Raw genomic sequence first — 6,296 nt, forward strand, 5'->3', positions numbered from 1 at the left:
AGGCTCCTTCGTTGCCAGAGGTTGCGGCTAGAGTGACTGGGTTGGACGAGGGGACCTCGCCTGTGAAGGCTGGGGGTGGTGGGTTGGTGTCCGTCACTCACCCTCACCTGGATCAGCAGCGTGGTCCAGTTTGGCGACAGGAGGAGCTCAAACATGGTGTCCCGCGATTGCCATCCCCCTCCCCTGCTATACAGGATGGCCCGGCAGCTGTAACGGAGGCGAACCGGGTTGCTGGTGTCGCTAGTCTGGTTGGTCCTAAGGCGAACTAGCTCTCTGGTAGGCCTGAAGTGTCTACTCAGCAACAGGGGAAGCTGGACGAGGTCGCTGTCTAGTTGCTTGAGCCGACGTCTTTACAGTCATATCAGCCCCATGAAGGAGTAGAGCAGGAGGAGTCGCAAGGGGGGGATGGGCCTAGCATCGCAGTGGCGCAGGGCACTCTTGCAGTTGAAGATTCTGATGTTGCTGTCCTGGTTGAAGTCAGTACAGCAGCTGGGGATTTATTTCCAAGAGGAACAAGGTAGGAGGATGATTCTCACACCACGGCGCAATCTTCAGAGCATCCGTTTCGGGTGGTGGATGATATGTTTAAGAAGGTCAAGACCAAAGCCAAAGGACTACGGGCAAATTTTCCCTCGGGTAGGGAGCTTTGGTCTACGGTAAGAAATTCGCAGAATTCATTCAACCCTCTTTTTGATGATTAATGTATTATTTTGGAATGTAAGGGGCATCTATAAGGCCTCTCATTTTCGAGGATTGAAAAATTTAGTAGTGTCAAATAAGCTCCAACTTTTAGTGGTGTGCAAGACTCATGTTCATGTGTCGCGCGCTGAGGAGTATCGTATTAGATTGGGGTTCGATTGTGTTAGACCTCACTCGGCGGGTTTGTTATGGGTATTCTACCAATGTCCTATTGACTGGTCCGTGATGGGAGAGGGGGATCAATTTTTATCTCTGAAGATTTGTCACCCTCACTTGCCGGCTCCAATTACTTTTGCCGCCGTGCATGCTACCTCTATGGTGGAGGAATGGAAGGCTCTTTGGGACGGGCTGCTATGCTGCCAGCCACATCAACAGCCTTGGATTGTTGTAAGCGACTTCAATGTGGTCTTGGAGCTTGAGGAGAAGAGAGGGGGCGGCCTTTTAGGGTAGCTGAAGTGAGGGATTGTGTCGAGTTCATGAGTTCTGCGGGGTTGTATGATGGGGGTTTTTTGGGGTCAAACTTTACTTGGTGTAATCATCGCCATGGTCGAGCGAGAATTTGGAAAAGGTTGGATTGTCTTTTGTTGAACACAGCGTGTTTAGACATTCACCTCTCTGTGGCGGTTTCCCATTTGGCGCGACATCCATCGGATCATTCCCTGCTTCTTATGGCGGTTTCTACCCGTTTGGATGGTAAACCCTATCCCTTCCGGTTCATAAATGCTTGGGCTGAACATGAGGAATTCTTGGGGGTGGTGAGGCAGTCTTGGGAGCAGGAGTATACGGGGCCACCGATGCACGTCCTTTGCTCGAAGCTGCAACGCTTAAGGAAGTGTATTCAAGAGTGGAACAGAGAAAGAGTGGGGAATTTTTCTGACAATGTTCAGAGGGCTGAGGTGGAGGTGGCAAGATTGGAGCAATTTATGGAGAGAGGGAGTACTGAGGAAGATCAAACGCGTTTACAATAGGCCCAGGCACGTTTTAGACGTGCGCTAGCCATGGAGGAATCCCTATGGAAGCAGCAGTCCAGGGTCAAATGGCTGAAATTGGGGGATAGGAATATAAAATTTTTTCACTCGGTGGTGAAGCAACGATGCATGCAAGCAGTGATTCATGGGGTACAGGATTGCAATTAGGAGTGGGTGACTAAGGATGTGCTCATAGGGGCTGAAGCAGTCAAGTATTTCTCTTCGCTTTTTTCGATGGAGGAGGTTTCCTCCTCCTCTGCGATGCTTGGGGTCATACGGGCTTACTGTCGGAGGAAGATAATGAGTTCTTACAGGAGGTTCCGTCCGTCGAGGAAGTTCGGCAGGTGGTTTTTGCGGTGGACGGGGATAGAGCTGCTGGGCCTGATGGTTTTATTGGCACATTTTTTACCTCTTCCTGGGATAGAATGTCTATCAAGCAGTGCAAAGCTTCTTCTGTGGGGAGGAGCTGCCACGGCGAGTAACTGCTACCTCTATAGTCTTGCTGGCCAAGGTTGCACGTCCTAAGAGTTTCTCAGAGTTTCATCCGATCAGCTTGTGTGTAAACAAGATTATCTCTAAGATTCTGGCGATTCGGCTTGCTTCCATTCTTCCCAAGATAATTTTCGGGAATCAAAATGGCTTCGTCTGGGGGCGGGTAATTAATCTCTAATAATTACTTGTTAGCTCAGGAATTGATTTCGAATATTGGACGGACAGCCAGGGGAGGTAATGTGGCTTTGAAGCTAGATATGATGAAAGCCTACGATCGAGTTGTGTGGCCTTTTTTGATCAATGTGCTTAAAGCTTTTGGTTCGGAGAGCAGTGGATAGATATGGTTTGGCGGCTTATCTCGAATGTCTGGTTTTCAATGGTGGTAAATGGTTCGTCGTTTGGTTTCTTTAAATCAGCCCGGGGGCTCCGTCAAGGAGATCCTCTATCTCCTGCGCCGTTTATCATTGGGGCAGAGGTGTTGTCGAGGTCGCTGAATAACTTGCAGTGCCGTCAGGGTTTCAAGGATTTCGAGTCCCTAGGGGATGTCCCCTAGTGACTCATTTGGGATACGCGGATGATGTGCTGGTCTTCTTCAGTGCTACGGTGAAATCCTTGAAACTAGTAAAGCAGGTTTTAGCAGATTATGAGGTGGTTTCAGAGCAAAGGATCAATGCGAGGAAAAGTTGTTTCTTGGTACACCCCACGGCCTGTTCCTCCAAGAGGTTGACAATTCAGAGGATAACTGGTTTCTCGTATAAACCTTTCCCGATTAAGTACCTCGGGTTTCCACTTTATTGCAGGTGTCAAAAGAAAGAATTCTTTGGGGAACTGTGTCAAGCAATCTTACTTCGGATACTGTCCTGGCAAAATAGGATGTTGTCACAGGGTGGGAGGATTGTGTTGTTGAAACATGTCCTCTCCTCTATGCCTACTTATCTTTTAATGGCAGCCTCTCCTCCCAAATCTATTTTCAAGGAGCTCGAAGGCATGTTCTCCAATATCCTGTGGGGGTCGACCGAGAAGAGTCCTAAACACCATTGGTTTCGGTGGAAGGATTTGTGTGTTTCGCGTGAAGAAGGGGGGGTTGGCTTGCGTCTACTAGAGGATATTTACAAAGCCTTCTCCATCAAGTTATGGTGGAATTTTTGTTCCAATTCCTCCTTGTGGGCTTCATTTATGCATGGAAAGTTTTGTCTGGAGGTGCATCCTAATCTGGTCTTTGCCGATAAGGGTTCAAAGGTATGGACAAGGATGGTGAAGGTGTGAGCTATTGCTGAGCGGCACATTGGATCGATTGTTCGTTCCGGGAGCTCTAACTTTTGGTTTGACAATTGGCTAGGTACGGGGGGACTGACGGATCGTTTAGATGGCGTGCCAGATCATAAGGTAGCGGACTTTGTGCAAAGTGCTACCTGCGACGTCTGCAGCACTTCACAATGGGTGCCACTGGATATAGTCACGAAGATTGGCCGAATTGATCCACCTGCTAGGCCGCTTCCCAACCTGATGATTTGGAGACCGGAGCAATCAGGCTGTTTTAAGCTAAAGTCGGCTTTTTCCTTGGTTCAATACCACTCTAGTCCCTCGCCACTATTTAAACGCATTTGTCATCAAGTGGTGCCGTTGAGAGTTTCATATTTTCTTCTGCGCTTGTTGCGGGACTGCCTCCCATTGGATTGTACCTTATGGAGGTTGGGGATTCATGGACCCTCTCGGTGTGCGTGTTGCCCCTCCTTTGGGATCGAGACTACGGAGCATGTGTTTGGGGCTGGGGTTATGGCATAGCATATCTGGCGGTTTTTCGGGGATGCAATCGGAGTGGGCTGGATGGGGTCTTTTTTCCGCGTCTGTATGGCAGCCTGGTGGCATGGGCGGCACTGGAATAAGCTTTTAGAGTTTGTCCATCAGGTTCTCCCTTTGTTGATTTGTTGGCATCTATGGAAGGCTCGGAACGTAATGAAATACTAGGGGTGGCAATTTTCGACACGACCTGAAAACACGACACGAGCCTAACACGAATTAATGGGTTTGGGTTGAGGTTTCGGGAATTCGGGTCAGAATCGGGTTGGACCCGATGAACCCGAAAAAAAAATAGATCGATTTCGGGTCAACCCGTGGTGACCCGATATGACCCGTTTACGAATTAAAAATAATTTAATAAAAATAAAAATAATTTTATCTAACTAAACTAAGTTATTCTTTTTTTCAAAGGCATTAATTACTTAATCCTAAATGAATTTATTTAATTTGTGTGAAGTTGAAATTATTATATTTGGACAAATAATATATTATATTATTTTTTACTTTTATACTGTTTTAATTTATTTTATATTTTGTTTGGGATAAAACACTTTTACGGTGTTTAATTTATTTTAGATTTGGTTTGAAATTATTTATTTAAATTTTTATTACTTGATTATGTAATTAGTTTTGTGAGAAATTGATTTTATTAGAAATTACAGTGATAAATTAATAAATTAAAATTAAGTTTCGGGTCATTTCGGGTCGACCCGCCAACCCGTCAACCTGAAATTTTCGGGTTCGTGTCAGCATACCTGACCCGTCACGGGTTGGCGGGTCGGGTTCGGGTCAACAGATTTTCTGACGGGTTGACCCGAACCCGACCCGCCAACCTGATTTGAACCCGAATTGCCACCCCTATGAAATACGATGGCAAGAGGATCGTGAGGTCCCAGGTATGTCATTATATCTTCTCCGAGCTGCTAGAGTTGTTCAGGATTCAGTTCCTAGAATGCCGGGCTCCGTCATTGTCTTGGATTCAATTTTATTTGGCCATCTCAACATGGAAAATGGCAGTTTCACATATGTTGGTTAAATGGGTGCGACCTTCCCACGGAGTGCTGAAACTTAACACGGACGGCTGTTCTAAGAGTAACCTTGGTTTGAGTGGGGGAGGGGGTGCTTCGAGATGCGGGTAGTAGGCTGGTGCTGGCGTTTTCATGCAGTTTCGGTTTGGTTTCGAGTATGCAGGTTGAGGCCCGCGCTCTACTTTTTGGGGTCAAGTTGTGTCTCCAGAGGGGGTTTGATACCTTTGACGTTGAACTGGACTCTTTGGTGTTAGTCCGCATTTTGAATAGGTCAATCCATTGCCCATGGGGTATTTACACGGAGGTGCAGCAGTTGGTGGGCTTGGCGTCCCACTTTCCACGACTTCTCCACTGTTATCGTCAAGCTAACCAGGTCACAGATATATTGGCCAATGCTGGTTGCTTGCGTGCCCGGGAAGACATCTTTCTGGCAGCTTTAAATTTGCCCCAATTAGTGAGAGCAGCATTATTTCTAGATAGGTTAGGAGTTGCTTCTATCTGTCAGGTTAGAACGATGTAAAGGAGTGGTACTCCTGAGCTCTTGAGCTTGTAAAAAAAAAAAACAATTACATTATGTTCTTCTTTTAAATTTACAAATTTTAATAGCTTATTGCTCATCCAATGTTAAAACGTTTTAAGCACTACTGTGCTTTATATTATATTTGGCATACATTCAATCCACTCGGCGAAATTATATGTATCCTTATGTTTTAAACTCTGTACAATTATTCTGCAAAAATAAATTGCATCAATGCTATTTATATCCATTATCATATTAACAACAATTAGAACATGTCAGATTACTTTATAAAATATTTATACAGCACCTAATATAACACAAAGTTCAAAAAATTAATCAAATTTTTACCCAATATTAAGTTGTATACCTATTAATTTTGCCTACTTTTGCTGATTATATTTTTCATATATTACACTACAACTTTCGCCTCTTTTACCATTGTATTTCTATATTTTCTACCTAATTGCATACTTCCCTGACCCATGATGTGTAATACATTACTTTTTTTTTGAATTAACTAATATTAAAAAAATTTAAATTTAAATTGGGCATTACACAACATAATTACATTCACCCACCACGCATTGTGCAATGATCTCCTCCTAGTCATAGTAAAGGAGGAAATTTAGAAACAGTTTGGAAATTGTCTTCCTTAAATTTTAGCTTGTTTTTAAGTTTTATTGCTCCTTTGGGCGTGGAAAGTTCAACTAGTATAGCTGGTTATGTGGTGATACTTGCTTAATTCCATGCATGAAATTGCATGCGATAATTTGTTATTCGGTAACAATT

Source organism: Coffea eugenioides, chromosome 9 (assembly GCF_003713205.1).
Source record: "Coffea eugenioides isolate CCC68of chromosome 9, Ceug_1.0, whole genome shotgun sequence".
Taxonomy (NCBI): Eukaryota; Viridiplantae; Streptophyta; class Magnoliopsida; order Gentianales; family Rubiaceae; genus Coffea; species Coffea eugenioides.